This window comes from Alligator mississippiensis, chromosome 9, assembly GCF_030867095.1.
Source record: "Alligator mississippiensis isolate rAllMis1 chromosome 9, rAllMis1, whole genome shotgun sequence".
In the NCBI taxonomy this organism is placed as follows: Eukaryota; Metazoa; Chordata; order Crocodylia; family Alligatoridae; genus Alligator; species Alligator mississippiensis.
In genome coordinates this window covers 34750846-34764963 of record NC_081832.1, presented here as the reverse complement: position 1 = coordinate 34764963, position 14118 = coordinate 34750846, and positions in this window count along the sequence as shown.

The following is a 14118-nucleotide window of genomic DNA, read 5'->3' as shown; positions in this document are numbered from 1 at the left end:
ACAACGACTACTACTACAATAACAACCACCACTACTACTACTGCTACTACAAAAACAACTACTACTACTTCTACAAGAACAACCACTACTTCTACTACTACTACTACTACTACTACTACTACAAGAACAACCACTACTACTACTACAAGAACAACCACTACTAGTACTACTACTACTACTAATACAAGAACAACCACTACTACTACTACTACTACAAGAACAACCAATACTACTAATACAAATACAACCACTACTACTACTACTACTACTACAACTACAAGAACAACCAACTACTACTACTACAAGAACAACCACTGATTCTCCTACTACTACTATTACAAGAACAACCACTACTACTACTACAAGATCAAAAACCACTACTACTACCACTACTAATACTACTACTACGACTACTACATGAACAACCAATACTACTACTACTACTACTACAAGAACAACCACTACTACTACTGCTACTACTACTACAAGAACAAACACTACTACTAATACTAGAACAACCACCACTACTACTACTACTACTACTACTACTGCTACAAGAACAACCACTAATACTAATACAAGAACAACCACTACTACTAATACTAATACTACTATTACAAGGACAACCACTACTATTACTACAAGTAGAGCCATTACAACTACTACAAGAACAACCACTACTACTACTACTACTACTACTACAAGAACAACCACTAATACTAATACAAGAACAACCACTACTATTAGTAGTAGTACTACTACTACTACTACTACTACTACTACTACAAGAACAACCACTACTACTTCTAAAAGTACAGCCACAACTACTACTACAAGAATAACCCCTACTACTGCTACAAGAACAACCACTGCTTCTCCTACTACTACTTCTACTACAAGAACAACCACTACTACTAGTAGTATTACAAGAAAAACCACTACTACTACTACAAGAACATCTGCTACTAATGCTATTACAAGTACAACCACTACTACTACCAGAACAACCACTACTACTACTACAATAGAAACCACTACTACTACTACAGGAACAACCACTACTACTATTACTAGTATTACAACAACAACCAGTACTACCATTACAAGAACAAACACTACTATTTCCAGAAGTAAAACCACTACTACTACTGCTACTACAAGAACAACCAGCACTACTACTACTACTACAAGAACAACCACTACTACTACTACAAGAACAACCACTACAACTACCACTACTACAACTACAAGAACAACCACTACTACTACAAGAACAACCACCACTACAACAACAAATACTACTACTACAAGAGAAACCACTACTACTACTACTACTACTACAAGAACAACCACTACTACTACTACTACAAGAACAACCACTACAACTACCACTACTACAACTACAAGAACAACCACTACTACTACAAGAACAACCACCACTACTACTACTTCTACAAGAACAACCACTACTACTACTACAAGAACAACCGCCACTACTACTACTACTACTACAAGATCAACCACCACTACTACTACTACTACTTCTACAAGTAGAACCACTACTACTACTAAAACAACAACCACTACTACTACTACAAGAACAACCACTACTACTACTACAAGAATTACAAGAAAAACCACTACTACTACTACAAGAACAACCACTACTACTTCTACAAGAACAACCACTACAACTACCACTACTACAACTACAAGAACAACCACTACTACTACAAGAACAACCACCACTACTACTACTGCTACTACAAGAACAACCGCTACTACTACTACTACTACAAGAACAACCACTACTACTTCTACAAGAACAACCACTACTTCTCCTACTACTACTACTACTACTACAAGAACAACCACTAATACTACTACTACTAAAAGAACAACCACTACTACTACTACAAGAACAACCACTACTACTACTACTACTACTACTACTACTACTACTACAAGAACAACCACTACTACTACTACAAGTACAACCACGACTACTACTACTACTACAAGAACAACCACTACTACTACTACTACTACAAGTAGAACCACTACTTCTACTAAAACAACAACCACTACTACTACTACAAGAACAACCACTACTACTACTACAAGTATTACAAGAAAAACCACTACTACTACTACAAGAACAACCACGACTACTTCTACAAGAACAACCACTACAACTACCATTACTACAACTACAAGAACAACCACTACTACTACAAGAACAACCACCACTAGTACTACTGCTACTACAAGAACAACCGCTACTACTACTACTACTACTACAAGAACAACCACTACTACTTCTACAAGAACAACCACTACTTCTCCTACTACTACTACTACTACAAGAACAACCACTACTACTACTACTACTAAAAGAACAACCACTACTACTACTACAAGAACAACCACTACTACTACTAGTACTACTACTACTACTACTACTACAAGAACAACCACTAATACTTCTAAAAGTACAGCCACAACTACTACTACAAGAATAACCCCTACTACTGCTACAAGAACAACCACTGCTTCTCCTACTACTCCTTATACTACAAGAACAACCACTACTACTACTACAAGAACAACCACTACTAGTACTACTACTACTACTAATACAAGAACAACCACTACTACTACTACTACTACAAGAACAACCAATACTACTAATACAAATACAACCACTACTACTACTACTACTACAACTACAACCACTACTACTACTACTACTACTACAACTACAACCAACTACTACTACTACAAGAACAACCACTGATTCTCCTACTACTACTATTACAAGAACAACCACTACTACTACTACAAGATCAAAAACCACTACTACTACCACTACTAATACTACTACTACGACTACTACATGAACAACCAATACTACTACTACTACTACTACAAGAACAACCACTACTACTACTGCTACTACTACTACAAGAACAAACACTACTACTAATACTAGAACAACCACCACTACTACTACTACTACTACTACTACTACTACTGCTACAAGAACAAGCACTAATACTAATACAAGAGCAACCACTACTACTAATACTAATACTACTATTACAAGGACAACCACTACTATTACTACAAGTAGAGCCATTACAACTACTACAAGAACAACCACTACTACTACTACTACTACTACTAGAAGAACAACCACTAATACTAATACAAGAACAACCACTACTATTAGTAGTAGTACTACTACTACTACTACTACTACTACAAGAACAACCACTACTACTTCTAAAAGTACAGCCACAACTACTACTACAAGAATAACCCCTACTACTGCTACAAGAACAACCACTGCTTCTCCTACTACTACTTCTACTACAAGAACAACCACTACTACTAGTAGTATTACAAGAAAAACCACTACTACTACTACAAGAACATCTGCTACTAATGCTATTACAAGTACAACCACTACTACTACCAGAACAACCACTACTACTACTACAAGAGAAACCACTACTACTACTACAGGAACAACCACTACTACTATTACTAGTATTACAACAACAACCAGTACTACCATTACAAGAACAAACACTACTATTTCCAGAAGTAAAACCACTACTACTACTGCTACTACAAGAACAACCAGCACCACTACTACTACTACAAGAACAACCACTACTACTACTACAAGAACAACCACTACAACTACCACTACTACAACTACAAGAACAACCACTACTACTACAAGAACAACCACCAGTACAACAACAAATACTACTACTACAAGAGAAACCACTACTACTACTACTACTACTACTACTACAAGAACAACCACTACTACTTCTACTACAAGAACAACCACTACAACTACCACTACTACAACTACAAGAACAACCACTACTACTACAAGAACAACCACCACTACTACTACTTCTACAAGAACAACCACTACTACTACTACAAGAACAACCGCCACTACTACTACTACTACTACAAGATCAACCACTACTACTACTACTACTACTTCTACAAGTAGAACCACTACTACTACTAAAACAACAACCACTACTACTACTACAAGAACAACCACTACTACTACTACAAGTATTACAAGAAAAACCACTACTACTACTACAAGAACAACCACTACTACTTCTACAAGAACAACCACTACAACTACCACTACTACAACTACAAGAACAACCACTACTACTACAAGAACAACCACCACTACTACTACTGCTACTACAAGAACAACCGCTACTACTACTACTACTACAAGAACAACCACTACTACTTCTACAAGAACAACCACTACTTCTCCTACTACTACTACTACTACAAGAACAACCACTAATACTACTACTACTAAAAGAACAACCACTACTACTACTACAAGAACAACCACTACTACTACTAGTACTACTACTACTACTACTACTACTACAAGAACAACCACTACTACTACAAGTACAACCACGACTACTACTACTACTACAAGAACAACCACTACTACTACTACTACTAAAAGAACAACCACTACTACTACTACAAGAACAACCACTACTACTACTAGTACTACTACTACTACTACTACTACTACAAGAACAACCACTAATACTTCTAAAAGTACAGCCACAACTACTACTACAAGAATAACCCCTACTACTGCTACAAGAACAACCACTGCTTCTCCTACTACTCCTTATACTACAAGAACAAACACTACTACTAGTAGTATTACAAGAAAAACCACTACTACTACTACAAGAACAACTGCTACTAATACTATTAAAAGTACAACCACTACTACAACCAGAACAACCACTACTACTACTACAAGAGAAACCACTACTGCTACTACAGGAACAACCACTACTACTATTACTAGTATTACAACAACAACCAGTACTACCATTACAAGAACAAACACTACTATTTCCAGAAGTAAAACCCCTGCTACTACTGTTACTACAAGAACAACCAGCACCACTACTACTACTACAAGAACAACCACTACTACTACTACAAGAACAACCACTACAACTACCACTACTACAACTACAAGAACAACCACCACTACAACAACAAATACTACTACTACAAGAGAAACCACTACTACTACTACTACTACTACTACAAGAACAACCACTACTACTACTACTACAAGAACAACCACTAAAACTACCACTACTACAACTACAAGAACAACCACTACTGCTACAAGAACAACCACCACTACTACTACTTCTACAAGAACAACCACTACTACTACTACAAGAACAACCGCCACTACTACTACTACTACTACTACTACAAGATCAACCACTACTACTACTACTACTTCTACAAGTAGAACCACTACTACTACTAAAACAACAACCACTACTACTACTACAAGAACAACCACTACTACTACTACAAGTATTACAAGAAAAACCACTACTACTACTACAAGAACAACCACTACAACTACCACTACTACAACTACAGGAACAACCACTACTACTACAAGAACAACCACCACTACTACTACTGCTACTACAAGAACAACCGCTACTACTACTACTACTACTACAAGAACAACCACTACTACTTCTACAAGAACAACCACTACTTCTCCTACTACTACTACTACTACTACAAGAACAACCACTAATACTACTACTACTAAAAGAACAACCACTACTACTACTACAAGAACAACCACTACTACTACTAGTACTACTACTCCTACTACTACTACTACAAGAACAACCACTACTACTACTACAAGTACAACCACGACTACTACTACTACTACAAGAGCAACCACTACTACTACTACTACTACTACAAGTAGAACCACTACTACTACTAAAACAACAACCACTACTACTACTACAAGAACAACCACTACTACTACTACAAGTATTACAAGAAAAACCACTACTACAAGAACAACCACTACTACTTCTACAAGAACAACCACTACAACTACCATTACTACAACTACAAGAACAACCACTACTACTACAAGAACAACCACCACTACTACTACTGCTACTACAAGAACAACCGCTACTACTACTACTACTGCTACAAGAACAACCACTACTACTTCTACAAGTACAACCACTACTTCTCCTACTACTACTACTACTACTACTACAAGAACAACCACTACTACTACTTCTACTAAAAGAACAACCACTACTACTACTACAAGAACAACCACTACTACTACTAGTACTACTACTACTACTACTACTACTACAAGAACAACCACTACTACTTCTAAAAGTACAGCCACAACTACTACTACAAGAATAACCCCTACTACTGCTACAAGAACAACCACTGCTTCTCCTACTACTCCTTATACTACAAGAACAAACACTACTACTAGTAGTATTACAAGAAAAACCACGACTACTACTACAAGAACAACTGCTACTAATACTATTACAAGTACAACCACTACTACTACCAGAACAACCACTACTACTACTACAAGAGAAACCACTACTGCTACTACAGGAACAACCACTACTACTATTACTAGTATTACAACAACAACCAGTACTACCATTACAAGAACAAACACTACTATTTCCAGAAGTAAAACCACTACTACTACTGTTACTACAAGAACAACCAGCACCACTACTACTACTACAAGAACAACCACTACTACTACTACAAGAACAACCACTACAACTACCACTACTACAACTACAAGAACAACCACCACTACAACAACAAATACTACTACTACAAGAGAAACCACTTCTACTACTACTACTACTACTACAAGAACAACCACTACAACTACCACTACTACAACTACAAGAACAACCACTACTACTACAAGAACAACCACCACTACTACTACTTCTACAAGAACAACAACTACTACTACTACAAGAACAACCGCCACTACTACTACTACTACTACTACAAGATCAACCACTACTACTACTACTACTACTTCTACAAGTAGAACCACTACTACTACTAAAACAACAACCACTACTACTACTACAAGAACAACCACTACTACTTCTACAAGAACAACCACTACAACTACCACTACTACAACTACAAGAACAACCACTACTACTACAAGAACAACCACCACTACTACTACTGCTACTACAAGAACAACCGCTACTACTACTACTACTACTACAAGAACAACCACTACTACTTCTAAAAGAACAACCACTACTTCTCCTACTACTACTACTACTACTGCTACTACTACAAGAACAACCACTAATACTACTACTACTAAAAGAACAACCACTACTACTACTGCAAGAACAACCACTACTACTACTAGTACTACTACTACTACTACTACTACAAGAACAACCACTACTACTACTACAAGTACAACCACGACTACTACTACTACTACAAGAACAACCACTACTACTACTACTACTACTACAAGTAGAACCACTACTACTACTAAAACAACAACCACTACTAGTACTACAAGAACAACCACTACTACTACTACAAGTATTACAAGAAAAACCACTACTACTACTACAAGAACAACCACTACTACTTCTACAAGAACAACCACTACAACTACCATTACTACAACTACAAGAACAAGCACTACTACTACAAGAACAACCAACACTACTACTACTGCTACTACAAGAACAACCGCTACTACTACTACTACTACTACAAGAACAACCACTACTACTTCTACAAGAACAACCACTACTTCTCCTACTACTACTACTACTACAAGAACAACCACTACTACTACTAAAAGAACAACCACTACTACTACTACAAGAACAACCACTACAACTAGTAGTACTACTACTACTACTACTACTACAAGAACAACCACTACTACTTCTAAAAGTACAGCTTCAACTACTACTACAAGAATAACCCCTACTACTGCTACAAGAACAACCACTGCTTCTCCTACTACTCCTTATACTACAAGAACAAACACTACTACTAGTAGTATTACAAGAAAAACCACTACTACTACTACAAGAACAACTGCTACTAATACTATTAAAAGTACAACCACTACTACAACCAGAACAACCACTACTACTACTACAAGAGAAACCACTACTGCTACTACAGGAACAACCACTACTACTATTACTAGTATTACAACAACAACCAGTACTACCATTACAAGAACAAACACTACTATTTCCAGAAGTAAAACCCCTGCTACTACTGTTACTACAAGAACAACCAGCACCACTACTACTACTACAAGAACAACCACTACTACTACTACAAGAACAACCACTACAACTACCACTACTACAACTACAAGAACAACCACCACTACAACAACAAATACTACTACTACAAGAGAAACCACTACTACTACTACTACTACTACTACAAGAACAACCACTACTACTACTACTACAAGAACAACCACTAAAACTACCACTACTACAACTACAAGAACAACCACTACTGCTACAAGAACAACCACCACTACTACTACTTCTACAAGAACAACCACTACTACTACTACAAGAACAACCGCCACTACTACTACTACTACTACTACAAGATCAACCACTACTACTACTACTACTTCTACAAGTAGAACCACTACTACTACTAAAACAACAACCACTACTACTACTACAAGAACAACCACTACTACTACTACAAGTATTACAAGAAAAACCACTACTACTACTACAAGAACAACCACTACAACTACCACTACTACAACTACAGGAACAACCACTACTACTACAAGAACAACCACCACTACTACTACTGCTACTACAAGAACAACCGCTACTACTACTACTACTACTACAAGAACAACCACTACTACTTCTACAAGAACAACCACTACTTCTCCTACTACTACTACTACTACTACAAGAACAACCACTAATACTACTACTACTAAAAGAACAACCACTACTACTACTACAAGAACAACCACTACTACTACTAGTACTACTACTCCTACTACTACTACTACAAGAACAACCACTACTACTACTACAAGTACAACCACGACTACTACTACTACTACAAGAGCAACCACTACTACTACTACTACTACTACAAGTAGAACCACTACTACTACTAAAACAACAACCACTACTACTACTACAAGAACAACCACTACTACTACTACAAGTATTACAAGAAAAACCACTACTACAAGAACAACCACTACTACTTCTACAAGAACAACCACTACAACTACCATTACTACAACTACAAGAACAACCACTACTACTACAAGAACAACCACCACTACTACTACTGCTACTACAAGAACAACCGCTACTACTACTACTACTGCTACAAGAACAACCACTACTACTTCTACAAGTACAACCACTACTTCTCCTACTACTACTACTACTACTACTACAAGAACAACCACTACTACTACTTCTACTAAAAGAACAACCACTACTACTACTACAAGAACAACCACTACTACTACTAGTACTACTACTACTACTACTACTACTACAAGAACAACCACTACTACTTCTAAAAGTACAGCCACAACTACTACTACAAGAATAACCCCTACTACTGCTACAAGAACAACCACTGCTTCTCCTACTACTCCTTATACTACAAGAACAAACACTACTACTAGTAGTATTACAAGAAAAACCACGACTACTACTACAAGAACAACTGCTACTAATACTATTACAAGTACAACCACTACTACTACCAGAACAACCACTACTACTACTACAAGAGAAACCACTACTGCTACTACACGAACAACCACTACTACTATTACTAGTATTACAACAACAACCAGTACTACCATTACAAGAACAAACACTACTATTTCCAGAAGTAAAACCACTACTACTACTGTTACTACAAGAACAACCAGCACCACTACTACTACTACAAGAACAACCACTACTACTACTACAAGAACAACCACTACAACTACCACTACTACAACTACAAGAACAACCACCACTACAACAACAAATACTACTACTACAAGAGAAACCACTTCTACTACTACTACTACTACTACAAGAACAACCACTACAACTACCACTACTACAACTACAAGAACAACCACTACTACTACAAGAACAACCACCACTACTACTACTTCTACAAGAACAACAACTACTACTACTACAAGAACAACCGCCACTACTACTACTACTACTACTACAAGATCAACCACTACTACTACTACTACTACTTCTACAAGTAGAACCACTACTACTACTAAAACAACAACCACTACTACTACTACAAGAACAACCACTACTACTTCTACAAGAACAACCACTACAACTACCACTACTACAACTACAAGAACAACCACTACTACTACAAGAACAACCACCACTACTACTACTGCTACTACAAGAACAACCGCTACTACTACTACTACTACTACAAGAACAACCACTACTACTTCTAAAAGAACAACCACTACTTCTCCTACTACTACTACTACTACTGCTACTACTACAAGAACAACCACTAATACTACTACTACTAAAAGAACAACCACTACTACTACTGCAAGAACAACCACTACTACTACTAGTACTACTACTACTACTACTACTACTACAAGAACAACCACTACTACTACTACAAGTACAACCACGACTACTACTACTACTACAAGAACAACCACTACTACTACTACTACTACTACAAGTAGAACCACTACTACTACTAAAACAACAACCACTACTAGTACTACAAGAACAACCACTACTACTACTACAAGTATTACAAGAAAAACCACTACTACTACTACAAGAACAACCACTACTACTTCTACAAGAACAACCACTACAACTACCATTACTACAACTACAAGAACAAGCACTACTACTACAAGAACAACCAACACTACTACTACTACTACTACAAGAACAACCACTACTACTTCTACAAGAACAACCACTACTTCTCCTACTACTACTACTACTACAAGAACAACCACTACTACTACTAAAAGAACAACCACTACTACTACTACAAGAACAACCACTACAACTAGTAGTACTACTACTACTACTACTACTACTACAAGAACAACCACTACTACTTCTAAAAGTACAGCCACAACTACTACTACAAGAATAACCCCTACTACTGCTACAAGAACAACCACTGCTTCTCCTACTACTCCTTATACTACAAGAACAAACACTACTACTAGTAGTATTACAAGAAAAACCACTACTACTACTACAAGAACAACTGCTACTAATACTATTACAAGTACAACCACTACTACTACCAGAACAACCACTACTACTACTACAAGAGAAACCACTACTGCTACTACAGGAACAACCACTACTACTATTACTAGTATTACAACAACAACCAGTACTACCATTACAAGAACAAACACTACTATTTCCAGAAGTAAAACCACTACTACTACTGTTACTACAAGAACAACCAGCACCACTACTACTACTACAAGAACAACCACTACTACTACTACAAGAACAACCACTACAACTACCACTACTACAACTACAAGAACAACCACCACTACAACAACAAATACTACTACTACAAGAGAAACCACTTCTACTACTACTACTACTACTACAAGAACAACCACTACTACTACTACAAGAACAACCACTACAACTACCACTACTACAACTACAAGAACAACCACTACTACTACAAGAACAACCACCACTACTACTACTTCTACAAGAACAACCACTACTACTACTACAAGAACAACCGCTACTACTACTACTACTACTACAAGATCAACCACTACTACTACTACTACTACTACTACAATTAGAACCACTACTACTACTAAAACAACAACCACTACTACTACTACAAGAACAACCACTACTACTACTACAAGTACTACAAAAAAAAACACTACTACTACTACAAGAACAACCACTACTACTTCTACAAGAACAACGACTACAACTACCACTACTACAACTACAAGAACAACCACTACTACTACAAGAACAACCACCACTACTACTACTGCTACTACAAGAACAACCGCTACTACTACTACTACTACAAGAACAACCACTACTACTTCTACAAGAACAACCACTACTTCTCCTACTACTACTACTACAAGAACAACCACTACTACTACTACTACTAAAAGAACAACCACTACTACTACTACAAGAACAACCACTACTACTACTAGTACTACTACTACTACTACTACTACTACTACTACTACAAGAACAACCACTACTACTTCTAAAAGTACAGCCACAACTACTACTACAAGAATAACCCCTACTACTGCTACAAGAACAACCACTGCTTCTCCTCCTACTACTTCTACTACAAGAACAACCACTACTATTAGTAGTATTACAAGAAAAACCACTACTACTACTACAAGAACAACTGCTACTAATACTATTACAAGTACAACCACTACTACTACCAGAACAACCACTACTACTACTACAAGAGAAACCACTACTACTACTACTACACGAACAACCACTATTACTATTACTAGTATTACAACAACAACCAGTACTACCATTACAAGAACAAACACTACTATTTCCAGAAGTAAAACCACTACTACTACTGCTACTACAAGAACAACCAGCACCACTACTACTACTACAAGAACAACCACTACTACTACTACAAGAACAACCACTACTACTACTACTAGTATTACAACAACAACCAGTACTACCACTACAACAACAAACACTACTACATCCAGAAGTGAAACCACTACTACTACTACAAGAACAACCACCACCACTACTACGACTACTACTACAAGAACAACCACTACTACTACTACAAGAACAACCACCACTACTTCTACTAGTATTACAAGAACAACCCCTACTACTACTACAAGAACAACAGCTACTACTAATAATACTACCACACGTACAACCACTACTACTACAACAACAACAAATACTACTACTACAAGAGAAACCACTACATCTACTACTACTACTACAAGAACAACCACTACTACTACTACAAGAAAAACCACTGCTTCTCCTACTACTACTATTACAAGAACAACCACTACTACTACTACAAGAACAACCTCCACTACTAATACTAGAACAACCACTACTACTACTACTACTACTACTTCTACTACTACTACTTCTACTACTCCTACTACAAGAACAACCACTACTACTAATACTAATACTACTATTACAAGGACAACCACTACGATTACTACAACTAGAACCACTACAACTACTACAAGAACAACCACTACTACTACTACTACTACTACTACTACAAGAACAACCACTAATACTAATACAAGAACAACCACTACTTCTACTACTTCAAGAACAAGCACTACCACTACTACTACAAGAACTACCACTACTACTACTACAAGAACAACCACTGCTTCTCCTACTACTACTACTTCAAGAACAACCACTACTACTTCTACAAGATCAACCACTCCATCTCCTACTACTACTACTACAAGAACAACCACTACTACTACTACAAGAACGACCACCACTACTACTACTACTGCAAGAACAACCTTTACTACTACTACAAGAACAACCACAGCTACTACTTAAAGAACAACCACGGCTTCTCCTAATACTACTACTACGAGAATAACCACTATTACTACTACAAGAACAACCACCACTACTACTACTACTACTACAAGAAAAACCTCTACTATTAATACACGGGCAACCACCACTTCTACTACTACTGCTACTACAAGAACAAACACTACTACTAATACAAGAACGACCACTACTACTACTGCTACTACCAGTAGACCCACTACTACTATTACAAGAACAACCACTACTACTACTAGTAGTATTACAAGAACAACCACTTCTAATACTACAAGTACAAACACCACTACTACTACAAGAACAACCCCTACTACTACTACAAGAACAACCACTGCTTCTCCTACTACTACTACTACAAGAACAACCACTACTTCTACTACTACAAGAACAACCACCACCACTACTACTAATACTACTACTACTACAAGATCAACCACTACCACTTCGACAAGAACAACCACTACTACTTGTACTAGTATTACAAGAACAACCACTACTACTATTACAAGAACAA